This window comes from Equus przewalskii, chromosome 2 (genome assembly GCF_037783145.1).
Source record: "Equus przewalskii isolate Varuska chromosome 2, EquPr2, whole genome shotgun sequence".
Classification (NCBI taxonomy): Eukaryota; Metazoa; Chordata; class Mammalia; order Perissodactyla; family Equidae; genus Equus; species Equus przewalskii.
In genome coordinates this window covers 40,759,902-40,787,284 of record NC_091832.1, presented here as the reverse complement: position 1 = coordinate 40,787,284, position 27,383 = coordinate 40,759,902, and the positions used below count along the sequence as shown (strand labels likewise).

Sequence of the window (27,383 nt, the reverse complement as noted above, 5' to 3'; positions counted from 1 at the left end):
TATTACTACATGACATCAGAAGGGGAGAAATGTCAGATTCTTCCTGTTGGTAATGCTAAATTGATCATTTGGTTAATGAGGTGGCTACCAGATCTCTCCAGTGTAAAGGTACGTTTGCCCTTCTAACTAACAAGTAATCTGAGAAGTGCTTCTTTGAGATCATGTTATCTTACTCAACAACCTTTCATTCAATCATTTTAGCATCTGCTGGAAGTCCTTGCTTTGAATCAGTTATTTCTTTCAGATTTTTAAAATTGTGATTTCTAATTTTATTGCTTTTTATACATTTATTATTTAGTATCTTTTTGTAAAGAAGAGCTTTCTCACCTTCACTCTTCTGTCTCTCTCTCTCTTGCTCTCACTTTCTTTTGGGTATCACTATATACTCTTTAATTTAGAGTGTTATAATACATTATTATATTTCTTTTTAATAAATCTTTCCAAGTTTGGTCAGTAGGTGCCTGTTCAGGCTGCCTCCTGGGTCCCTTGCTTTTTGACACAAATGTCTCAGGTGTACCTTGTACTGTCTGTGTCCTAAGCCTGGATCAGACATTTCCCCAAGGTTTCTTTTAGTGGGAATGATACTTTGAAACCAGGATATTGACACAGTTACATGTATTGCTCCTGGGGTGTCGTTCCTTCCTTGTTTTCTTTAGTGCATAGAACTACACACACAATTTTGTTTCTGTTTATTCATATGATACGTGTGTATACATATACACACAATTCAAATGTAACATTACAAGATTTTCCTTATGTCTCTTATTTTACATTTATATCTTATTTCTTACAGTGAAAAACTAGGTTCTTAATAAGTTTGATAGTTTATCATTTATTGTGTCCCATAATGTAAATAAAATGGTTTTTAAATTACAAACTAATATTATCATCAGCATTTCTCTTGCCAAGTAAAGTTTAAGGTTTCCTTGCAGTTCTGGTTGTCCTTAGATTCCATCAGCAGTTCTCAGACTGTGGTTTGTGAGGCCTGGAGGGCTCCCCAAAGCCCTTTCAGGGCATCTGTGAGATCAAAACAATTTTCATAGTGAGTAGTCAGACGTGTTTGCCTTTGTCACTGTGTTGACATTTGCAGTGACAGTGCATAAGCAGTGGTAGCTAAAACTGCTGCCTCTCGCTATATGTTTTTACTGCTGTGCACTTGCAGTTTAAAAAAAAGAGCCCATTTCACTTACAGTTGTCCTTGATGAAAGAATAAAAATGATTAATTTTATTAAATCTCACCACTTGAGTGTGCATCTTTGTACTATTCTGTATGACACAGTAGGAGATACGCATGAAGTGCTTCTGCTGTGTACTGAAGTACATGGTGCCCCGAGGAGAAGCGCTTGTGCGATTGCTTGAGTTAGGAGCTGAACGAGCTGCTTTTTTTCTTGGATATCATTTTTGCTCGAATGAATGACAGAGAAACTGTGATGAGTCAGACTTTAGTATTCAGAAGGTATTTTCTCAAAAATGAGCAAAGCAAACCTTTCATTTCAAGGAAAACATTGACAGTATTTGTTGTCAGTAATAAAATTTGAATGTTCAAATGAAATTAGAATTTTGGAAAATGTGTATTCGCCACTGTGAGCTAGGCAGTTTCCCAATATTAAGGAATTCCGATGAGATCATGATGATGTTAATGAGTGTGCTTTTTTGATATCGTGTAAGAAGGATGTCATCGTTTTGAAGTTCTGCATACCTTAGTGAACCGATATTTCTTAAATGATCAATGCATGCTTTTTCAAAATTGCTTGAGTAAAGTATCCATTCAAAGTGCAAGATAGACCAATGGATTTTAATGGAACAGAATATGAAAGTTTATTGATATGGTTTCAGATACCACATTGCAACTAATCCTTAAGAAACTACCACTTGTCAAGTTTTGGTGTAGTATCACAGAAGAATATTCACAATTATCTGAGAAAGCTGTTAAAAGACTCCTTCCTGTCTTTTTCCACTGTATATTCGTGCTGGGCTGTGTTATCTTCATTTGCTTTAACCAAACCAACATGTCACAACAGACTGAATGCAGAAACAGGTGTGAGAATCCAGTTGTCTTCTAGTAAGCCAGACATTTTAGAGATTTGCAGAAAAGATAAATTGTGCTGTTCTTACTAATTATTTTTTGTTTTGGAAATGAATTATTTTTTATAAAAATGTTATTCATATTAACATGTAATAAGTTAATTATTTTAAATAATATTTTTAAATTTCTCAGTTTTGATTTCTAATATAAGTATCATTATATATAATCCTCACTAACAAAAGTTGTTTGGGATTTTTAATACTTTCTGAGACTAAAGGGGTCTAGAAGACCAAAATGTTTGAGAACCACTGCCCTAGAGATGATGCATCCTTGACTTACCGTAGTCATATATAAATGAGGATCTTTACTGCTTCCCAACAATGCCAGCACCTTAGAACACTTCTGTTCCATTTCTCTTCCAGCCTTTTGTGTTATAGTGGGGTCTTTTGCAGTTTGGTACTACATAGACTTCAAGTCGTACAAGACATTATTATTGTTGTAGACAGTCAGCATTTGTTTATATGTGTTCTTTCCTTTGCTCCTTATACCTTTCTGCATCTCTCTGCTTCCATCCAGGATCATTTTCCCTCTCTGAAGAATTCCTACTATTAGTATTTCATTTTGCATGGGTCTGCTGGTGATGAATCCTCTAATCTTGCTTGTCTGAAAATGACTTCATTTCTCTTCACTTTTTAAAAAGCTTTTTAATTTTGAAATGATTCTTTCAATACTTAATGTTTAAAATAAATTGCAAGAATAGTACAAAGAATTCCCATATACCTTTCACCCAGATTCCTGGAATGTTAACGTCTACATCATATATCCTTTGTCCCTGCTTTTTTTCTTTCCCTTCCCTTCTGCTCTCTCTTCCTACACACACACACACACACACAGACACACACACACACACACACACGTGTGTGTATCAAAATCAGGAAAATAACATGATAAAATCCTACTATCTAATCTGTAGACCTTGTTCAAATTTAGTCAGTGGTCCCATTAGTGTCCTTTATAGCAAAAAATTTTTTTCTAGTCCACAATCCAATCCATGATCTTGAGTTGCTTATGATTGTCGTATCCCTTTAGCCTCTTCTAAGAGTGTTCCTCAGTCTTTCTTTATCTTTTATGACCGTGACACTTTGTAGAATACAGGCCGGTTTTGTACCCTGTTCCTCAATTTAGATTTATCTGAAGTTTCCTTGTGACTAGGTTTGGTTGGTGCACTTTTGGTAGGAACACTACACAAGTGATACTGTGTCTTTCTCAAAGCATCATATCAGGAGGCATCTGACATTGATTTGTTCCACTGTCAGTGATTTCACTTTGGTCTGTTGATTGAGGTGATGTGTCTCAGGTTTCTCTACTATAAAGTTATATTTTTTCCCTTTGTAATTAATAAGTGTCTTTTGAGGAGATACTTTGAGACTATGTAAATATCCTATTTTTCATCAACTTTCACCAACTATTTTTAGCATCCATTAATGATTCTTAATTATTGTGAGGATTGCTGAATCCTCATATCACTTGCCTCATATCAGTTATTATGAGGATTGCTTAATGGTATTTTCTAATCTTTCACTTTTGAAATATATTCTTACTGGTATAAAATTCTAGATTGGCAGTTATTTTCTTTCAGCACTTTAAAGATGTTATTTTATTGTTTTCTGACTTGATTGTCGTTTGTCAGTCTCATTGTTGCTCTTTTGAAGGTAATATATCTTTTTCTTCTCTGGCTGCTCCCCCCCCACCTTTTTTTTTTATTGCGGTAATGTTGGTTTATAATCTGCCTGCTTTTAAGATTTTTCTCTCAATTTTTTTTTAAAGTAGTTTTACTGTGATTTTCCTGAGGTCATTTTCTTTGTAGTTATTCTGCTTAAGTTTTATGGAGACTTTAGATATGTGGCTTGATTTGCCTTTTGTTAGTTTTATAAGATTATTGACTATTATATTTTTAAGTATTGTTTCTGTCTTGCTCTTGTTCGCTTCTCTTTCCTGGACTCCAATTATAATTGTTAGAGCATTTGTCCATGCTCCATATATCTTTTACGTGCTATTCTGTACTGTCCATCCTTTTTCTCTTCTTTCTCTTTGCTGTCGTATCTTCTGGTTTACTAATCATCTCTTCTGCTACGTCTGGTTTGCTGTTAAACTATCTATTGAGTTTTTTTTTTTTTTTTTGAGGAAGATTAGCTCCGAGCTAGCATCTGCTACCAGTCCTCCTCTTTTTGGTGAGGAAGATTGGCCCTGAGCTGACATCCGTGGCCATCTTCCTTTACTTTATATGTGGGACACCTGCCACAGCATGGCCTGACAAGTGGTGCATAGGTCCACACCTGGGATCTGAACCAGCAAATCCCAGGTCGCCAAAGTGGAACATGTGAACTTAACTGCTACGCCACTGGGCTGGCCCCTCTATTGAATTCTTTTTTTTTTTTTTGGTTTTGATTTTTTTTTCTTTTTCTTCCCAAAGCCCCCTGGTACATAGTTGTATAGTCTTAGTTGTGGGTCCTTCTAGTTGTGGCATGTGGGACACTGCCTCAGCGTGGCCTGATGAGCAATGCCATGTCAGCGCCCGGGATTCGAACCAACAAAACACTGGGCCGCCTGCAGCGGAGCGTGCGAACTTAACCACTCGGCCACGGGACCAGCCCCTCTACTGAATTCTTAATTTCAATTAGTGTGTTTTATGATTATACAGTTTTCATGTGATTCCTTTGGATCTACTCTGTTTACTTGGTCTGCCTCTTTGTGTACCAGTGTCACACTATCTTACAATATGTTTTATTTATAAAAACCTTTCCTCGTCGTTTTTTCAATTATTGAGAATTTTCTTGGCTATTCTTGTTTATTACTTTCTGTATAATTTTCAAAATTATCTTACCCAGTTAGAGAAGAAAAATAAAGACTTTGGTGTTTTAAAAATTGGAGCCATATTAAATTTATAGATTAATTTAGGCCAGATGGCATTTCTGTAATATTGACACTTCCTATATGAGAATAAGGTAATCCTTTTCAATTATTCAAGTTTCTTTAGTATTCCTCAGCATCTTTTTATAAATATTGCTCATTCATTTTTAAATTTGTGTCTTGATATTTTGTCTTCTGTTCCTACTTTGAATGGTATCTGTTTTCATTATGTTTTCCATCCAATTTTTAAATTTAAAGGTTATTTTTATATACTAATTTTGAATGTAGACACCTAGCTAAATGCCTTTATTACTTATAATAGGTTGAGTTTTTTTCTTTTTTCAGTTAATTCATATTAGTACTCCAGGTTTATGAGTTTTCCAGGTACTGTCAGGAAATAATATTTTTACCTCTCTTTTTTTTATGGTTTATAAATAAAGACAAAATCTAGTATGATACTTTAAATGTAATTGAATTCCTACTGTTACACTTTCATTTGTATTTCTTACCTCTTCTTTTCTAGTGTTTATGTCTCTTCTTTTCTTGTACAATGGCATCAGCTAATACCTTCAGAAAAGTGACAAATAAATGTGATGCTTTGTGAACATCCTTGTCCTGTTCTTGGCTCTAAATGAAATACTTTTGTCTCCCTGTTAAACATGATGTCAGCTTTAAAGAGTGACAATAACCCACATATATACAGCACCCCCCCCATCTCTCTCCCTCTCTCTCCCTCTCTCCTGCTCTCTCTCACTCTCACTCTCACTCTTGCTCTCGCTCTCTGTCACACACACACACGCACACACAATCATGTTAAGGAAATATTCGTTAAGAGCTTTTACTATTTGGGGGATGAGGCAGATTGCTTAGTGTTCTACCTACCACTAATTAGTCCTCAAACTCTCTACCAGAGCTATTAAACTCCCCTCGGTACCATCAAAGACATTAGGTTACTTTTTTGCTGGTGCCATTTGCCCTCTTGCTTCTGTCTGAACTTTTTGCTCTCTAGACCTGCTGTATAGCTGTCCTCTCACCATTATTCTGGGTAGTCTCTTTCTCTCTCTCCTGTGATCGATTTCCTGTTCTGGCTTTTTTGTGGTGTTCTTTCTTGGATTGCTTCTTTGGTTTGGTGGAGCAAATCCTTCAGAAGCTTCCTAAGAAGGTTTGCACGAGGGATAAACGTTTTTTAGATCCAGCATCTCTGAAAATGTTCTTAATCTACCTTCATATTTCATCTTTAGCTTGGCTGGGTTTAGAATTCTAGATTGGAAATAGTGTTTCATCAGAATTTTGAGGGTACAGTCTGTTGTCTTCCAACCTTCCAGTGTTGCTGCTGAGATGTCTGATGCCCTTCAGATTCCTGATCCTTTCTGTGTGAACTGTTTATTTCCTTCTGCAAGCTTTACTTCTCATCTTTATTCTGCATATTCTGAAATTTCACAATAATGTGCATCAAGGAGTCTTTTTTTCATTCACTGTGTTGGGCGCTTGACGTGCCCTTTGATTAGAAAATGCACATCCTTAGGTTTGTGGAATGTTCTTGTTTTATTTCTTTAATAATTTCCTCTCTTTTGTGTTCTGCTTTCTGTTTTCTTGGAACTCCTGTTAGTTGGATGTTAAATGTCCTGGGTTGACCCTCAGATATGTTTAAAAACTTTCTTTCCTTTTTTCCATCTTTTTGTCTTTTTTGCTCCACTTCATGAGCAGTTTGTTTCAATATTTTATCTTCTAATAATTTCATCTTCCAATATTTCTCTTGAAATTTTTTTCTGCTCAGATCTTTAATTTATAGTAAATAGTGATTTCCTCTTCTCTGCGTGTTCCTTTTTTCTAACATTCTGTTCTCTTTTCTTGGATGCAACAGCTCTTCTTTCTCCAAGAATATTGTTATTATTATTTTTTCCTGTTCCCTCTGTAATTTCTGAGTTCTTTTTTATTATGTTTTTGGGGCTCTGATTTTCATTTTCAAGGTTTCCCTCAAACATCTAGTGATCCTTGATTGCCTGTTATTTAAGAGAGAGGCCCTAAACAATTGGTTGGAAGGTCTCTGGACATGAGTCCTTTTTAACGTGTTAATGTAGGATGAGTTAAAATTACAGTCAGAGCTGTCTGTTCAAGCTGCCATGTCTAGCTGGAAGTTCTCCTTAAAAGGAAATTTTAAGAGTAATTTTGACTCTGCAAAATTTTCACTGTTTACATCACTTTAGAGTCTCCAACTAAGGTGTGATTCCATTTTATGTTCAAGATATTAGCACTAATCTCTTTTGGGTGATGAGCATGTCAGTGATTTTTTTTTAATCTGGCTCCTTTCAGCTTTTCTCTGTTAAAAGAATCATTTTCAACAGTTGTATTCAGTTTCAAATATTGCTTTCATAATCAGAAAAATATCAGAGTGAGTTTTCTTCATGCTCCTTCCTTAACCACCATCAATCTGTAGGATGCTTGGAAAAACTGAAGCAGATTATGGAGTTTTTCAATGAATTTAGTGTAATCAGGAGGCTAGATACTGGACATAAGTTAAAGAGATTTTGCTCAGCTGTTTCCTTAGATCAAGAATTTTCTGAAATTAAGGGCTGACAGACCCAACTTAATAAACTGCTCACTAGATTCTGTGAGGGCAAGAATGATACCTTATTTGTGCATTGATTTATCTTCAGCTCTGGCACAATGTCTGACTTAACTAGGCTCTCTATAATTATATGTTGATGAATAAATAGATTGACAGAATGTGCCACTGCTCCAAAAAATGCTACTGTAATAATCAGATACTCATGTGAAAAAAATCAACTTTGACCCTTACCTCACAGCATACATAAATGAGAAAGGTAAATCCATAAAGCTTCTAGAAAAACACAACAGAGTATCTTCGTGACCTTGGGGTAGGCAAAGATTTCTTAATTAGGCCACAAAACCCACTAACATAAAAGGATAAAAAAAAGTTACATCAAAATTAAAAACTTCCATTCATGAAAACATAACAGTAAGAAAACAAGGAGGTGAGTGGCAGGGGTGGGCAGGGCAGCCAGGGTCCTGGGTGGGGGCTGAGGTGAGGGGGTCAGGAGGGGCGGGGGGTGGGGGTGGAGAAAAAGAAAGCAAAAGAACAAGCCATACACTGGAGGAAGATATTCATAATATTTGTATCTGACAGAAGTCATGTATCATGTAGACTATGTAAAGAACTCTTATAAATCAATAAGAAAAAGCCAAATAACCTAATTTTTAAAAGTGTACAAAAGACTTGAACAGGTATTTTATTAAAGAGCATTTCCAAATGATTGGTGAGCATAGAAAAGACGCCTAACATCATTACTCATCAGGATAATATAATTTAAAACCACAGCAAGTCACCATTATACACCTGCCAGAATGGCCAAAATTAAAAAGACAATACCAAGTGTTGGCACAGATATGAAGCAGCTCTAACCCTCATACACTGCTGGTGGGAGTGCAGCCACTTTGAAAAAACTAGCACTTTCCACTAAAGTTAAATCTATGCTTGTTCTGTGACCTAGTGATTCCATTACTAGGTATAGACCCAAAGGTAATAAGTGCATACATCCATGAAAAACAGGCACAGGAATGTACGTAGTAGTTTTATTTAAAACAGCAAAAACCTGAGGGAAATGTTCATCAATAGAAGAATGGGTAATTCATGGTATAGACACATTATGGGATATTACATAGAAAGAAAACAGAATAAATTACTGGTCTCTGTAACTACGTGGATGAATCTTAAAGAATTCTGTCCAGGAAGCCAGATATCAGAAATACATACATTTATATGCATGAAGTTCAAGAGCAGATAAAACTAATATTGGTGATCAAAATCATAGTGGTTACCTTGAGGAAGGTGTGGATGGGTAGGGCTGCCTTATGGAGTAATGGGAAATGTTCTGGATATCCATCTGAGTGGTGGTTACACAGTATATGCGAATGTACAAATATTTCAAACTGTATATTTAAGATTAACTATATCATCTCTCAATTTTAAAAAATTAGGGCTCATCCTTATTAGACTAGAGGAAAATAGGATTTAGAACTTTTAAGCCACGTTCAAGGGGAAGAAAAGATAATCAGATCAGCAAAGGTCAGGAAAGTGGAAAAAAACTATAAAACTAGAGGCAGTGAACACAATAAATATTCATGGGATTTTAAAAAATCTCTGTTCAAAGAGAGATCCCAGACTCAGTACAACATGAGGAAAAAACAAAGGCCAGTTTTATGCTGTTCGTAAGAGACATACCTAAAACAAAACAATTAGGGAAGTTGAAAACAAAGGATGGGCAAGATGGAGTGAGCAACCGCAACCCAAAAGAAACAGAATTGGCAGTATTCATCTTAGGCAGATTAGAAATTTCAGGTTAGAAAATATTAAAAAGAACGGTCAGTTTATACCCTAACAAAGGTCATGCCACCTGAAAGCCATAATAATCATGAAACTTTATGCACTAAAAAATATTCTGTCAAAGTATATAAGGGAAATACAAGAAGAATTTAAAACTCGTAGTTGAAGATATTAACACACCTCAGAATTTAAAAAATCAACAGGCAAAAGAAAATATGAAATAATTGGATAACATAATTTAATAAACTTGTTTGATGTATAAATATATAGAATTTTGTACACATATAACAGGGAATACTCACTTTTTCAGTACTAAAAGTTATGTAAACTGGCCCCAAAAGAATATCTCAATAAAGTCCAAAAGGGAGAAATCATATAGCCCCCTTCTCTAACTTTAAGGCAATAAAACTAAAATTTATGATAAGCTCTGCAAGAAAAATTTGGCCACTTGGAAGCTTGAAAACATTCTTCTGCAGAATTCCTTTCATCTACTTTGTTTGGATTTTTCTGATGATGTTCTTGCTTCTTGAGATGAGTACTTAATTTATTTTCTTTCTTTCTTGTTTTTTATTTATAGGAATTAGAAAAACATGGTAAATAGTACTAATATTCCCTCAAAAAAGATTCCTGAAATGAGGAAGAACTGAATCATAGCATATGATCTTTTTAAGACTCTGGATCCATAGCAGTTGTTTTCCCAATTGTCATACCAGTTCCTTCACCAGGGTTTCAGAGTACCTGTCTCAGTGTACTAATGTGCCTGGTCACTAAAAAAGAACAAAACAGCAAGAAGACCATTTTCTCAGATTGTTTTAATTTGCATTTATTCGATTAATAACACAGTTAAACTTTTAAAATATATTTATTTCTTCTCAAATGTTTATTCATTCCTTTATTTTCTACTGGGATAGTAGTGCTTTATTTATTGATTTTTAAAATGGCCTTTATATATTAAGAATATTCTTTGTCATGTTTGCAAACATTTTCCCCATTGTTCCTTGCCTTTTATGTTTTTTAAAATATAAAAGTGATTATTTTCACATAATCAAATCTATCAATCTTCTGATATTTCCTCTTTTGTTTTTATGAAAGAGATTCCTTCCCTATAATTATTAAATAATAAATAATTACAGTAACAGCAGCAGCAGCTAACATTTATTGAGGGCTGATTATCTGTCAGGCAATGAGCTAAGTGTCCTTATTTTATTTAGTCACAAAAACTCTATGAGGTAGGTATTTTTTATTGTTTTCTTGCATTCAAGAAAGAAACTAGGGAGGGAAGTTCAATAGTTTGTCCACAAACACCAAACCAGTAATAAGTTAAATATTCACCAACATTTTATTTCAGTTTTTATGGTTTATGTTTGTATATTTCTCTTAATCCTGAAATTAATGAAGTGATGGGAAGTGAAACTCCTTTCAAACATCACTTTTTCCAAAACTGTCCTTCAAATAAATAAATAATTTTTTCCCATTTATTTGTTATGCTTCCTTTATTATATATTAAATTTCAGTATATAACAAGTTCATCTATTGTTTTTATTGACCTGTACGTTCTTATACAAGTGCCACAGTTGTTTTAATTGCTGTATCTTTATCATCAATTTTAATAGGTATAAAAACAAGGCTCACTTGATCATTCTTCTCTTTTCAAAAACATTCTGAGAGTTCTGGCTTTCAGTAATGACTGAGCAGCTTATATCAGAATAACATTTCCACCAATAACAAATATAAATTCTGGACAAAATATTTTTAAAATGTTGCTTGAGGGCACAGGAGAGCAATGGGAAGCAAGCAGAAATTGCTGTGGATTTGATTCTTGAGAGAAGAAACCATTGTGGGCTTTTTCCTTGAGGTATTCCCCAGTCCATCAGGTGCTGGCAAATAGAAGTCAGGCAGAAAGCTGCTGTCATATTGGTTTGAGGAATTGGGGGATGGATTTTGAGGATGCCAGAGTGGCTAGAATGTGATTGGAAATTCCAGGAAAGAGAACATTGGAGGGGTAACCCCAAACTCTGCATATAAACACCCCTCAAATTCTAGGCTGACTCCTACACTGCCCATGCACAGGGTAGGTGCTGCAGATTCCAGCAGAGATTCCAGCAGCCACGTCCTGTAGGAAAGGCAGAATTCAAAGTTTGAGTCTTAACAAGTTACAGGGGTTTTGGTAAACACCTTGGGCTTTCCTTTGAAACCCCAGAGGGATCACCCCTTAGGAGCAAACACTAGATCCTGAGACTGTGGTATTTTCCCTAGTACTAAGCTCAAAAAAAGGAATAAATAAAGCATAAAACAGCCTACGTCAGATCAAGGCGATCTACCAATAATTTAACTGCCTTCTAGAACAAAACTCAGTTCTTCAGAAGGAAAAACAGAATCCACAGCCTCTATAGCCAGCCATCCACAATCTCTAGTGTAACATAGAGACTTACTAGACGTGTGAAGAGGAAGAAACAGGAACCTGTGGTGCCTACGGAAAAGAAAAGTCAATCAATAGAAATAGACTCAGAGACCAAAAAGAACTTTAAAGAGTGGCACCTGAGCTAACATCTGTTGCCAATCTTTTTTTTTTTCTTCTCCCTGAAGCCCCCCAGTACATAGTTGTATATTGTAGTTGTGAGTGCCTCTGGTTGTACTGCTGTGTGGGACGCTGCCTCAGCATGGCTTGATGAGCTGTGCCATGTCCATGCCTAAGGTCCCTACTGGCGAAACCCTGGGCCACTGAAGCGGAGCATGGGAACTTAACCACTCAGCCACGGAGCCAGCCCCCCAAAAAGAACTTTAAAATAACTGAAAAATTGTTAAAAGACTATATATGAAAAAAATGGATGAGGCGGCCTGCCCCGTGGCCGAGTGGTTAAGTTCGCGCGCTCTACTTCGGCAGCCCAGGGTTTCGCCGGTTCAGATCCTGGGCACAGACATGGCACCACTCATCAGGCCCTGCTGAGGCAGCATCCCACATGCCACAATTAGAAGGACCCACAACTAAAAATAGACAACTGTGTACCTGGGGGCTTTGGGAGAAAAAGGAAAAATGAAAAATCTTAAAAAAAAAAAAAGGATGAAAGGGTGAAGAGGTGGGAAATTGAGATACGAAAGTTCAAAAAAGAACCAACTGGAAATCTTCGAACTGAAAAACATAAAGCCTGTGACTGACATTTCACTGGATGGCATTAATAGCAGATTGGGCAGAAGAGAAGAGAGGATTGATCAGTGATCTTGAAGACGGGTTGATAGAAATCATCAAAACTAAAGTATGTTGTTGGAAAAAGATTGAAAAAAATAGGACCAGAGCCTTAATGACCTGTCACCCAAAATCAAGTTGCGTAACATATGGGTCATTACAGTCCCAAAAGTTGAGAAGAATGAGGCAGAAAAAAATGTTCAAAGAAATGTTGGCTGAAAATTTTCCAATTTTGATTAACACACACACAAACACACAGTCACAGCAACCCAGGAAGCATGGCCAACCCTAGGCAGCATAAAAGCAAAGAAAATTACATCTAGGTATATCATAGTGAAACTGCTGGATACTAAAGATAAAGAAAAAGGGAATAATGATCAGAATTACCACTGACTTATAGTCAGAATCATGTAGCTCACTAGACAATAGAATGATATCTTCAAAATGCTGAAAGAAAAAACTGTCAATGTAGAATTCTACACACAGTGAAAACATCCATCAAACATGAAGAAGAAATAAAAATATTTTTAGATAAAAGCTGAGAGAAGTTGTTGCCAGCAGACATGCATTATAATAAATATCAATGGAAGATCTTCATACATACTGAAGAGAAAATAATACCAGATGGAAATTTGGATCCTCAGGAGGAATAAAGAGCACAGGGAATGTTAAATATGTGGGTAAATATAAAATACTATTGATCGATCGATCGATCGATTGATTGATAAGGAAGATTGGCCCTGAGCTAACATCTGTACCAGTCTTCCTCTGTTTTGTGTGTGGGATATTGCCACAGCATGGCTTGATGAGTGGTGTGTAGGTCCACACCCAGGATCCAAACCCACGAACCCTGGGCTGCTGGAACAGAGTGTGCACACTTAACCACTGTGCCACCATGCTGGCTCTACTATTTTAATTTTTATTCTTAAATTCTTTAAAAGTCAGTTATCTAAAGAAATAATAAGATGATGTTGGTTTATAGCATATACACACATTTATATGAATTATGTGATGGACATCAGAACGATAGCACAAAGGACAGCAGGGAGTGTAAATGAAATTATTGATTCTTTTTTAAAGTTATCTTTCTTTTTTTAATTTTTAAACTTTTTTAATGCTTTTTGGTGAGGAAGATTGGTCTTGAGCTAACATCTATTGCCAGTCTTGCCCCCCGCCCCCGCCCGTTATTTTCCCTCCCCAAAGCCTCAGTGCGTAGTTCTATGTCCTAGTTGTAAGTCGTTCTAGTTCTTCCATATGGGATGCTGCTGCAGCACGGCTTGATGGGCAGCGCTAGGTCTGCGCCCAGGATCTGAACCGGTGAACCCTGGGCTGCCGAAGGGGAGCACGCAAGCTTAACCGCTCGGCCATGGGGCCGGCCCTGAAATTATTGATTCTTAATTAAAGATATTAGTACGTACAATATGGCACATATAATATGTGTCATATTAGGTTCTTACTATGTAAAGTGGTGTAATATTAGTTCATAGTAGACTCTGATTAAGTTAAGGATGCCTATTGTAATCCTTAGAGGAACCATTTAAAAAAATATGAAGGAGATCTAAATAACTATGAGCGGAGACAGAATGAACTACCAAACATTCCTTATTATTCTTCCTTGTGTATTCGTATGTGCTTATGCAAGATAAATTTTCACTTTTGAGAGAAAAGTTAAAATAATTGGGATTTTTATTGGAATTGTGTCAAACTAAAAGGCTGTTCCATTTATTTCAATATCCTTTTATTTCTCTTTGCAAGGTTTTCTTCATATAGATCTAATATACTTTAATGTTACTCATAGTAATTTTATATTGCTTGTGGCTACTGAGAAAGGAATTTCTTTTCATTTTACTTTTTAATTACTTATTGCTAGTGCATAGGTGTGCTACTGAATTTTAAAAAATAAATATATATCTAGCAATCTCAAACTTGCTTATGAGTACATTGATTTTTCCAAGTACATAATCATATTGTCTACAATTGGTTATTTTGTGACCTTCTTTCCAATTCTTAAGCATTTTAATTTTATGTCCTGCCTTATTGCATGGGACAGAACTTCAAAAATAATGTTAAGTGTTAATGGTGACAGTGGTAATGAGTTTTATGATAGATAAGTTTTTTTTTTAAAGAGGGAAGAAAGGGATTGTCACCAAGTGTTACAAATACATCTTACAGTTATTAAAAACTGCAGAACATTAAACACCGGTGTGCTTTATCCACATTTATTCACACATTGGACAAATATTTAGTGAATGCTCACTACAAGTTGATCAGTGTTTTAGGCTTTGTAGATATAGCAGTGGATAAGAGAGATGGTAAAAGTTCAACAGTATTAGATTCTTTAAAAAAACCATACAAGATGAAAGAAAGGTACAAAGCAATCTATGTTTGACAGCCAGAGGAATGCTATATAGATAGTAATCGCTCTAGAAAAGTGCTGCTGCCTGGAGTGATCAGGAAAAGCTCTGGTGATGGAAGAGAGAACCCAGAGCACTGACAATCCCTGTGTAGAACTGAGAGAAAGCTCCTGCGGCGGGTGGAGCATCGGGGGCAGAAGACTGGAGGGTGCGAGGCATGTCAGGGGCTGAGGAACAAGCTAGTTTGCCTTAGACCAGGGTGAATATATGGGAATAGTTTGTGCACTTGTCCCTGGGGCTCCTTGGAGGTTCTAAAGAGATGTTTCAGGGGCAAAGAGGCGTCAAGAAGGGGGACTCTGGGTTTTCTGCTTGCTGCAACTGGCTCTCCCAAAACCTGAGCAGTGTTACTTTTATCTGTTTTGCATATTGGGTTTCCGTTTATTTGTTCTTCCCACATAGTTTTGTTGAACACCTACTAGGTGCCAATAGAACCAACCTAAGCACTGTTCTAGGTACTGGAAATATAGTAGTAAGTGAAATAGCCCCAAATCCTTGCCTTCATGGAGCGTACATTCTAACGGTGGGGTTGAGGTGAGAGAGCAGTAAATAGAATAAAATATAAACACAGTCCAAGTAGAGTAAGAGTGATAGAGGGTTCTTAGAAGCTTGCAATTTTAAATGGAATGTTCTGTAAAGGCCCCACTAAAGTGACATTTGAGCAAAAACTTGAAGAAAATGAGGAACCAAGCCATGCAGATTTCTGGGGAGAAAGAGTTCCGGGAAAAGGGAACCATCTTTGCAAAAGCCTAAAGAGGGAGCATGTTTGGCATATTCTAGGAACAGAAAGGAGGCCAGAGTGTAGGCAAGGTGGATTGTAATGAGAGGTGAGGCCACAGCGTTGACAGGAAGTGAGGTTGTCTAGAGCAGCATTGATCCATGTGAGGACTTTGGTTTTACTTTTAGTAAAATGGGAAACCATCAGAGAGTTTTAAGCAGAGGAGTAGTATAATCTGACTTAAGCTTTAACAGGATCACCCTGGCTGCTGCAGTAAAAATAAACAGTTGGAGAGCAAGGGTGGGAGCTGGGAGACTAGTCAAGTGGTGAGAAGTCCTCCCTCAGATCCCTGGGTCTTATTTGAAAGTAAATCCAACAGATTTGTTGGATCCAGAATCTGAAAGAGAAACAGAAATTAAGGGTGACTCTAAGGTTTTTGGCTTTGTGACTAGAGGAATGGAGTTGGCATTAACTAGAAATGGAGCAGTTTGGTGGGGCAAGGTTAGAGCTCAGTGTTAGACATAGTAAGTTTGAGATCTCTGTTAGACATCCACGTAGAGATGTCAGGTGGGCAGATGGGTTACTATGAATTGAATTCAGAGGAGAGGTCTGAACTACAGATATAAATTTAACAATGTTAACTTTTTGATTTTGATAATTGTACTTTGGTTATATACGAGCATGAATTCCCCCCATCCCCAAATCAGGAAATGAATTCTGAGCTATTTAGGGAGAAAGGTGCATCATGTCTGTAATTTAGTTTCAAACAGTTCAGGGAAAATAGATAGATAATCAGATTGATAGAGAATAATAAAGCAAGGGTGATAAATTTAACATTTGAAGAATCTGCGTGAAAGATATATGAGAATTCTTTGTACTATTCTTGCACCTTTTCTGTAAGTCTGAAATTATTTAACAATAGAACACTTTTTAAAAGCAAAGGAAAATACAGACATTTCCAGATAAACAAAACAGAGAATTCGTTGCCAACACACCTGCACTGAAAGAAACACTAATGGAGTTTTCAGGCAGAAGGAAAAGGGTTGTACGTGAAAGCATGGAAATGCAGGAAGGAGTGAAGAGAAAGGAAAGGGCATATAGAAATGAGTATTGGCTGTATGAAACAATACCTTTCTCTTGGGATTTAAAATATATCTAATTGAAAGGTATGACAACGCAAAAGGTGGAAGGATGAAGTGAAAGTGTTCTAAGTGCTAGGATTGTTGGCAAAGTAGTAAAATTTCTCATTTATGTGGAACTATAGTAAGTCAGGGATGTATTGTGATATCTAGGGCATTGGTTCTCAAACTCAGGATCCTCCTCCCCTTTTTTTTTGAGGAAGATTAGCCCTGAGCTAACTACTGCCAATCCTCCTCTTTTTGCTGAGGAAGGCTGGCCCTGAGCTAACATCCGTGCCCATCTTCCTCTACTTTATACGTGGGATACCTACCACAGCATGGCTTTTGCCAAGCGCTGCCATGTCCACACCCAGTATCCGAACTGGTGAACCCCAGGCCACCAAGAAGCGGAACGTGCGAACTTAACCGCTGTGCCACCAGGCCAGCCCCCCTTTCATTCTTAAAAATTGAGGATCCCCCATTAGGCAAACACCACAGTAATTATTGTTGTAGACAAGATCTACTGATGGGTGTTTAAATTAGAGGGTGAAAGTTGGAAGAGAAATAGCAAAGTACCTCCAAGCTATTTAATAATGACAAAAGGAAAGGTAGGAACTTCACCGTGGAGAAATCCACCAAAAACCACCTTGACTGTAAGCTAATAGAGGGAAAAACTGAATCAAAAGGTGGCGGGGGGCGGGGGGAAGAGGGCATCTAACAGATCAAAGGAGAACAAATTGTGAGATGAAAGCTAGAACCCCAAAATTTCAGTGTTTACATCAAATGTAAATAGAGTACTCCATTAGAAGCAAAGTTTGTCAAGATTAGATTAAAAAAAAACACTAATCCCCATTCAGTGCTGCTTACATCAAGCACACTTTTAATGAAAAGACACACAGGATTGTAAGTAAAATGATGGGAAAAGATACCACACAAACATTAACCAAAAGAAACCTGGTACTAATATCAGACAAGATAGACTTAAAAGTGGAGTGAGGGGGCTGGCCCGGTGGCGCAGCGGGTAAGTGCACACGTTCCGCTTTGGTGGCCCGGGGTTCGCCGGTTCGAATCCTGGGTGCGGACATGATACTGCTCATCGGGCCATGCTGGGGTGGCGTCCCACATGCCATAACTAGAGGGACCCACAACTAAAAATACACAACTATGTACCAGGGGACTTTGGGGAGAAAAAGGAAAAGTAAGATCTTTAAAAAAAAAAGGCTTCCGCCCCCCCCCCCCAAAAAAAAGTGGAGTGAGAAATAAAGAAATTTCAGAATGGTCAGTCAGCAGGAAGATTTAACATTTCCAAGAATGTATACCTAATAACATAGCTTCAGTATACATAAAGCAGAAATGGACAGAACTGAAAGGAGAACTAGACAAATCTATTATCATAATGGAAAGTTTTAAAACATCTTTCTCAGTAATTGGTAGTACAAACAGACAAAACAATCAAGATTCTAACAACACAGTTAACAAACTTACCCTATTTATGTATATATAAAAATATGTATATGACACTGTACCCAATAAAGACAGTAAATGTACAAAAAGATGTTCAACCTCATTAGTCATCAGAGAAATGCAAATTAAAATCAGAATGAGATATCACTTCACACCCACCAGAATGGCTGAAACTGGAAAAGCTGAGCGCTTCGGTGTTGGATGTGGAACAGCTAGAGCTCCCCTACGTTAGTGTGTAACTTGGTGTCACCACTGTGGAAACTGTTGACAGCGTCTGTTAAAGCTGACAGTCTGCATACCCCATATGATGCAGCAGTTCTCTAAAATATATGTGTAAGGATGTTGATAGCAGCACTGTTGATAAATTGTCCTAAGCTGGAAACAAATAGATAAATTGTGCTTCATTCTTACCCTATATAATACTAAACACAGCAGTTAGAGTGAACGAACCATGGCTATGTGCAGCAGAATGGATGAATCTCATAAGCATAATGTTGAGTGAAAGAAGCCCTTTATAAAAGAGTGCTTTTTGTATTATTCCATTTATATGAAGTTCAAAAATAAGCAAACTTGGGGCTGGCCCCGTGGTGTAGTAGTTAAGTTTGACATGCTCTACTTTGGTGGCTCAGGTTCACAGGTTCAGATCCCAAGAACAGATGTACGCCAATTGTCAGCCATGCTATGATGGCGTCCCACGTACAAAATAGAGGAAGATTGGCACAGATGTTAGCTCAGGGCTAATCTTCCTCAAGCAAAAGAAAAATAGGAAGATGGGCAATAGATGTTAGTCCAGGGCAAGTCTTCCTCACCAAAAAAAAAAAAAAAAAAATTAAAATCTGTGATATTAAAAGTTAAGTGGTGACTAGGAGGAGACATGAGGGATACTGAAGGCTGTATTCTACTTTTTGATCTGGGTGGTAGTTACATGGGTGTTTCACTGTGAAAATTCATTAAGCTGTACACTTAAAATTTGTGTGCTTTTCTGTATGTATATTGACCACCAACAAAAGTTTTCTTAAAACTACAATGAGACCATTATTTTACCTCTCAGAATGACAGAGATACAAAGCTTGATAGCATCATGTAAGCAAGGTTGTGGGAAACACACACACACACACACACAATGGGAATGTAAGTAGAGACAATCTCTAAGGGCAGTTTCGGTATTTATCAAAATTAAAACTGCACATTATCTGAGCCTACTTCCAGGGCCATACTTGCTCATGTACAAATGGCACATACGAGGACTTGTATCGGGGCTTTCTAACAGTAACTATTCGATAGGGGACAAGTTAAACCATGGTACATCCATATAATGGAATACCTTACAGCCTTTAAAGAGGATGAGAGACCTCTATAGATACTAACACGGAATGTTCTCTGAGATATATTAAATATAATTAAATATAATTTAATTATAAATTATATTTATATTATATATTATATTTAAAGATAATTAAAAATAGCAAAGTGTTGAATAGTGTTTATACCATGCTATTATTTGTATAAAAATACATATACACATACATAGCCACACATAGATAATGTATAAAATATGTATTATTATATGAATAATAAAAGCACTTTGTTCATAAAGTCTCTAGAAGGTATGAAAGAAACTGGTGGCAGTGGCTGCCTCTGGAAGATAGAACTGGGTGGCCAGGTGGCTGGGGTGAGGAGACTTGACTTGCCACTATATACTGGTTTGTATCTTTAGAATACAGAATCTTACTATGGGAATGTATCTATTAAATATTAATTTTTAAAATAATTGTTAAAAATCCCTTAGGAAGGGATTTTTATGCAGGAGACTGGTATATTAGCTTTCAGGAAGACCAGTATAGCCACATTGTCCTTCACATTGAAACAGGTCTTTGGTTTAACACCAGGTGACATGGTTGGCTTCGCATACGGGTGCCAAGATGGATGGAGGAAAAATACCCTGTGTCAGGGTGCTCATACTGCAAGAGGGTTGAGAATGAGTCGGTGAGCAGACACAAAATTCAGGCCTCCTGTCTCATGCTCAGAGACACAGCCCTTCTTGAATGAAGCGGTAGGCCCTTCCCCACTGTTTCTAATGTAATTGACCTTCTCTCTTTCTCTGTTCGTTCTGAACATGTGTAAGTTGAATTCAGATTAAGTTAAAAATGATGCAACTCTACTGCTTCCTTTGGTTCTTTTTAATGTAATTGAGATCACGCTCTGAATATAACGTCTGCTTTTTATGTCTTAATGTATCAAAGGCATTTTCCTGTGTCATCAGAAATTGTTCATATGAATGTGAACATGTGAATAATATTACATTATTGAAATATGTCATAATTTGCCTAATTCTCTTTGGCCATTTACGTTGTTTAAATATTTTGCTATTGTTAAAAAATGGAGATAAACTATCTTTGTACATTAGTTTTATACTACGTTATTATTTCTTAGAAGTAAAATTGTTGAGTCAAAGGATATGAACATTTTTAATTGCTGTTGAGAGAGAGTGCCAAATTGTCTTCCAGAAGTTTCTCAGTTTGCACTTCCACGGCATCCTTGCCAGCTTTGGGTATTTTCATGCAAAAAAGTCATTTTTAATTTGAAAAAAGTCAGTCTTAATAACTTTACCAACACATCTGAATGATATGCTAGAAGTCAGGTAGGGATATCAGTGTTCCCTTTCAACTTGAACAAAAATGTGGAATATTTCCCCTCATGTGGTATGGAGTTGTGGGGAAGAGCCTGGGCTTTGAAGCCTGACTGACGGTTCGTGCCCTGCTCCCCACCCGCCGGCACGGGGACCTTAGATAGGCTGCTTATCATCCATGTACCTCATCTGCAAATTGAGAGAATAAAGTACCAGCTTTGTGGGGGCACCACTGCCACCTGTGGCTATGTGGGTTGTATGCTGCACAGGCCCACGAGGTGCCACCAACTGAGTGATGTGGAGCCCTGGAGTTTTGCCCTCGGCAGCCCTGTACAGGGTTAGTGTTGGAATTCAAAGAGTTAAAAATGTAAAAAGCTCCTAAAACGTTCTTTGACACTTGGGTTTAATGAATTTTGGCTGTTATTTCTGGGCAGAGAGTAGAAATATGTATGATTTTTAAATTTTCTCTGTGCTTTCCTTTGTTTTCCATGGTTTCTGCAGTTGATGTACTATTTTTATCAGATATCTATATATTATGTTATAGATCATATGATCTATATGTGTAATAGACAGAAGATAGACAAAATGCTCATCCAACATAAGAAAGGAGGAAAGAGATCTTAGGGACGTTGCCATTTAACAGGGAAGATGAGGTCTTGGCTCTCTCACGTTGTCTAGTAAAATAAGTTGCCTAGCAAAATCAAATATTTATGGATTTAGTTGAGTACTAAATATTTATCTCTATGCTAGTAGTGTTGACTATAGCAAGCAATACCTGAGTCATTTGAGCTATATAAATCAGTGGTGACAAGATAATTTATGTATTGACCTATTAGGATATAACATGTTCTAATGTGTTAATATCAGATTAATATGAGGACTAAAAAAAAATCTGATAGCTGCATGGTAATGTAAAACTTCCGAAAGAAAGTTGAATGCCAAATAATAAACCTTCTCATCGTATATTTCAGATCCAAGATGTAAAAGGAAATCCCAAATGAACATTGAACATTCATAGCATTCAGCTGAATGACTGAAGAGTGTGCCTTGGTGCACTGAACTCTTGTGACAGGGTTTGTTTTAAGGAACAAAAATCTCCACCTTGATTTGTGTCCTATAGTAGAGCTGTTTCCCAAATCAGGCTGTTTCAAATAACATATGAAGCAGCGTATGGCCATCCCTACCATCCCAAAGCAAATGTTTGTTTTGTTGCAGTGATGGAAACATTTCCATTGGTGAAGCAAATATTTAGATCTGAAAGAAACATTTGGGCAGCCAGGATGTGTCAAAATAGAACAGATGCCTGCCTTTTAAAAACACGTTAAAAAAAAAAAAGCCACCTTGTACTTGGCTGCTGTGGTTACAGCTACAATGGGTTAAGCAAGAAATTAGAAATTGTGGATGTCATTCTAATCTGGGCTCCTGGGCATGTCTCCACACCTTTTTCCACCCTGGTGTTTCTCTTCCAGCAAATGGGGATAACCATTCTAAGTGGTTTTGTTTAGGATTAAGGGTCCCCCCCGCAAGTATTTTTCTTCGTTTTAAAAAATTAATTTATCCTTTTGAGTCAGAAATATGTTCACATCTAACACAATTCATAAGGGTATGCAGTGAAAAGTCTGCCTTCAGTCTCTGTCCTCAGCTACCGTTTCCACCTTTAACCGTTACCTATTTCTTCTCTATCTTTATGCACGTCACACAACTAAATAGATGTGTTTGTATGTGTGTGTATACATATATTCTTTATGTTCTTTTGTAACATAGAAGTCTCATGTACCCTTTCCCTCATTTTCCCCCATGCTCCGTATATTCTTTCTGTTTTTCTTTTTTTTTAAGGAGATGGATTCTAAGAATTTGCCTCTTTAAAATGTGCTGACTTTGTCAGAGAGCAGAGGGGAGCAGGCATGTCAGACTGCTCTTGCTTGCGCCCCCCCCACCCCCCCCCCAGCCCATGGAAGGAACACTGGGTTGGTAATCTGGTTCTGCCTCTGGAGCTTACCATAGGCTGTGGGTAAGTCACTGCCCCCTCTATGTCCTTTTTTCTTGATCTGTAAAACAGAAGGAAAAGAAAAGAAAAAGAACAGGAGATAGACCAGACGAGCTCCGGGTTTTCTTCCAGAGCTGAATTTCTTTGTGTCGTTGTCAAAGGTGAATTTTCTTTTTTTAAAACAAACTTCACTGCCTCTTCTAAAACAGGAGCAACATTCAAGTACAGTTAAAAATGTTTATTAATTTGGCTTTTCCACATAGGCACAAACATACCTTTGCCTTACCTGGCCTTTAGCACACCAGTAGCAGTGATTCCTGATTTTCATATCCCTTGGTCTTTAAAGACGCAGTTCCTTCCCCAGGACTTGTTCAGTGCACCGTGGGAAGGGCTGACTTCCCAGCCTGTTGCCAAGGACCTGCACGCTTAGACACTGCTGTTCGTGAAGCCAGCAACAATATTTGCCGTGCCGTTAATCCTTTGGAATTGATGATCAAATATCAAAATCAACTCCTCTTTGTTTTTGTTTTTAATTTAGCAGAGAGGGATTAAAAGAAAAAAACCCTTTAGACTATAGATCTAGAAATAGACATCACGGATGCCGATTGGAAACCCTCCCAGTCTTTCATATGAGAGATCTCAATTTGTGTTACACAGAGGGGCAGCTCACTTCTGTCTTGTTCACCAGTTATACTACTCCCCAGAGAAGCTCAATAAATTTTATAGGGAAGTTTCCTCCTTATGCGGAAGGAGCTAAGCTCAATGACTGGTGTGGCTGAAATAATTTAGGGCTCCAAAGGAGTACGTCTGCCTTGTGGAATAACGCATCAGAAGTAAATGTACAAAAACTTCTGATCTCGCTTGATTTGACTGTGTCACTGATACTTCTGAGCACGGGATCCCATGACCCCAGCCTGTCTGGTTTGAAATTAAACCACTCCCCAAACTTGCATTTAGTTCACTGCTGAAATGATCCTTCTGAATGCTTCACGGGTAGTGACTGCCGAGCTTGCCTGCTGATGCTCTGCTGTTGTCACCACTCACCCTTTGAAACCTCCAAACTTGGGCTTGGCTGAGTTTTTACATCTCTTGTCTGCCGCTCTGAGAGGCAGAGAGATCCTCTTCCACTGACATTAGGAAGCAGACCCGCCTTCTCTTTTAGGCTTAGAGTGGAACAAGCCTGCCGGGTTCCTCAGTCTCTAAGCTAGCAGAGCAGTGCATTTTGCACTGGCTTTTTACTCAGTGATTTATACTCGGAGACGTGACTGGGTGATACCCAGTGTCCTTTTGTCTTTGTGTTTATTTTTCTTGCACATTTAATGTATTTAAAGGATATATTGTCTTTATGGTTCACTGGGATGAGGGGATTGGTGCGAGTTTTAATGAGAGGTCCCCAGCTCCCTATGTTGAGATGAGAATTATATTCTTGGTTAGATATCTTTCTTTCTTTCCTTAGGTGGCAAGAGGCAATGTTTTGCTGCTTTTTGAAATAGCATTTTTACCTAACGATTTTTAGAAGGGTACTGAGAGGACATTCAATTTCAGGGCATCATCAGCAACTTTTTCTCCTGTTGTTTGAACTTCCCTCGTTTAAGGAGAGGGGAAAGTCGCCTGTCTTGTTCTTGAATTTACATATCAATATCAGGATGGTGGGAACCAGACCCACCGTCAGATCAATTTTTATAAAAACTCTTTCATTCAGCTAATGACATTTGGAACTAGTTTTCTCAAAAACTGTTTCTGCTGCTTGGGAAGTTAATCAGTGGAGAAGAAAGCATTCAGCTTATTTGCTTAATATTTTAACCAAGTGAATTAGACAGGTTGGGGGGCTGGGGGAGGGGATAAGAAAGTGGGTGGGGGAGGCCCCATAAACAAGGTGATATATAATATTTTTTTTGTTCTCCTTTTAAATAAATACCGATCAGCTTTATGTTCAGAGACAATAGGAGCCGTTGGCTTAAATTTGCAGTTTACTGTATTTATGGCTGTAATATCAAGGTGCTGCCGTCGTAATTTCATGCCCCAATGAGAAGAGCAAGGTCGAAGCAAATGCTTCCATCGGCATCTGCTAACACACTAACTCATAAACAAGGCCCGGCTGGATCAGGTGGCACGGAATAATACAGGCTAATGAAATACAGCACAGCTTTCCATTACTGTTAGTTTTTACAGTGTCGTCATTACGTGTAATTTATGTTTAAAAAATTCAATTTTATACAAGGCACTGGGAAATAGGGGTCTACAGGTCATCCAACGACTTTTAGAGGCTCTGAGAGTCCTTATTGTACTCTACTGTTCCAACAAAATGTTAATAAAATAAAATAAAAATACTTTTCTTCTTTTCCCCTCCCCTAACCTTTTCTGAGAGAGTTGATTTTTCTTTTAATTTGGGGAGTATTTTTAGCCAGCTGTCTTCTCTGCCTCATCTCCTCCCGGAGTGTACATGGGTAGATAACTAGTTGTGTTCTGAGAGAGGTGACCCCCGCTCAGTCTCTGTGAGTCCCAGATGAATCACTCGAGTCCTGTGAATAGAGGGACTGTGATGGGGGAGGAAGATGGCCCCAGTGGCCAGCGCATAACTGCCGCCCTCTGCCACTCGCCCTCTGGCCCTGTTCCCTAATCCCAGTCGGACTCAACACTCAACGTTTTTATTATAAAACTCCAGCCACACTGGAAGGTGTTCTTGGGCGTTCATTACATCTCTAAACCATTCCTAACCTTGCTGTCCTGGTGGTGGTTTGACCTGAAAGATGCAGAGAACACTGCTGTCTGCTGTCATCTGTCTTTCTGCTTCACCTGCGTAGGGCCAGGCCCCATAGCAGTGCCCAGTGGTCACTGGGGACAGCATTGAGGTTACTTATTCTGAGAAGCCCTTGCACAGCCAGTCCCACAGAAAAAAGTCAGCCCTTGCCTGTGCCGGTTCTGTCTGAGTCATGGGAAAGGACCCTGCAGCATCCTGCTCACAGCCAGCGCTGCAGCTCACACCAAGTCAACCGGTCTGATTTTGTTTGCATTTTAACAGAAACCTTTAGAAAAAGAAAACAAATTTGTTTATCTTCTAAGGGATAAAAATAAGCAGGTTTGGCAGCCCCGAGGCCATTCACCGCAGTTGCTGCCGGAGGAACACGGGGCTTTATTAATCAATAGAATGTAGCTCACTTGTTCTGTTCTTTTGCAAGAATCCCACCCTGGAGAAAGTGTTGGAAGAGAAGTCTTTGGCCTGGCTTCTACACAGAGGCAGCAGATGTCTCTTTGTAGAGGGAGCTTGTTTTGGAAGTTGATTCCAGAAAACTGAGAGAACAAGAAGTCAGCCCTGCTTCAGGGCACTCAGTTCTTTTGCACAGTTCCGTTTGAAGTGAAAGCTCAATTTAGGAGGTCAGGCAACTGTGGTCTTAAGGGTGCAGTGACACTCTGCCTCTCAGAACAGGCATCCTTGTCCCTCCTGCTTGCCTTGAAGAAGTCCTCTCGTCCATTTCTCCTCCTCTTGGAAAAGCTAGTGAGTGGATGGGATAACTGAGCAAGACTTTGTTAGTTTTGCTCTCTATCAATAATATTTTGATTGTCAGTGTCACACACTTGGCAAGGGGCTGGTAGACCTTGGAATTCGGCAAGTGGCAGAGGTGAAGTTACTGAAAGAGCATCTTTCAGAAAGGCAAAGGGCTAGTGATATCAGATTGTGCAAATTGATACCCCAACTAAAAGAAAATTTTAGGCTTTATTAGAGTTGGCTAATTCTTCCAAAGGCAGCAGCTAAAGGAAGACTTGAGGCAGACAGAGGAGGGGAGGCTGTTTACCTGCCACAGGACGGGGACACCCTTCGCTCCCGTCTCTGCTCTGCTCAGCTCTTGCTCAGTCCCTCTGCGGTTAGATTATTCCTTGCAGATAGCAATCAACTGGAAGGAAGTGTGTGTGTCTAATTTGCATGAGATTATTTAAAACAAAAAAAAAGGTCTGCATTAGTCAGGGTGATGGTAAACAACGCAAAGAGATGCCTTTTATAATATAGCCTGTGCCTCAGCTTTCAGAGCCAAATATAATTCACTTACAATTGGCAGTTTCCTTTATTATTTCTTTTAACCTCTTGGATTCTGCAAGGTCTCAGTATCAGCTCTCCACTGTTTATCTCCGTGCGGGTGAGTGGGAATCTGGATGTCTTCTGTGTGGGTCCTGTGACAGTACCTCGTTCCTAAAGGCATTGTTATTCTGCACCGGGAGCTGATGACTGGGCAGATAACCACTGTGTTCTGAGAGGGGGACGCCCCTTGCCCCCAGTCTCCTCAAGTCCCAGATGAGTCACCTGAGTCCAGTAGAGTCCTGAACCTAGTTGGTCTTCCCTAAGCTGGGGACACTCTGGAGGAAGAGGACTTTAAGTGAAGCATAAACACCAGTCTATGAGAGGCCTTTGGATTTATTTGGGTTAGAATATTAGAGCGAGATGAGATCACTCCACCCTTGTCACTCTGGTGTTGTTTAAAAGTTGTCCAGTTTTCAGATAGGATCCACGGGTTCACTTCCTGTGTTGTTTTGGTATTAGCCCCCAAACAACATTCATTGGCTCTTACCTATGGATGGGGTGCCAGGGTGTGGATGG

At 38.3% G+C, this 27,383-nt stretch overlaps 1 protein-coding gene and 1 long non-coding RNA gene across 3 annotated transcripts in view; one reads left to right on the top strand and one right to left on the bottom strand.

The window, feature by feature from the left end:
• Positions 1-27,383, top strand: part of PEX14 (peroxisomal biogenesis factor 14) — a 130,046-nt gene that overhangs the window by 73,325 nt on the left and 29,338 nt on the right. The window lies entirely within an intron of this gene.
• Positions 10,079-23,227, bottom strand: LOC103552246 (uncharacterized). The gene is made up of 4 exons (XR_545210.2): positions 23,079-23,227; positions 22,805-22,853; positions 11,714-11,751; positions 10,079-11,394 (listed from the first exon to the last, which is right to left on the bottom strand). It is a non-coding gene; the product is annotated as an uncharacterized lncRNA (long non-coding RNA).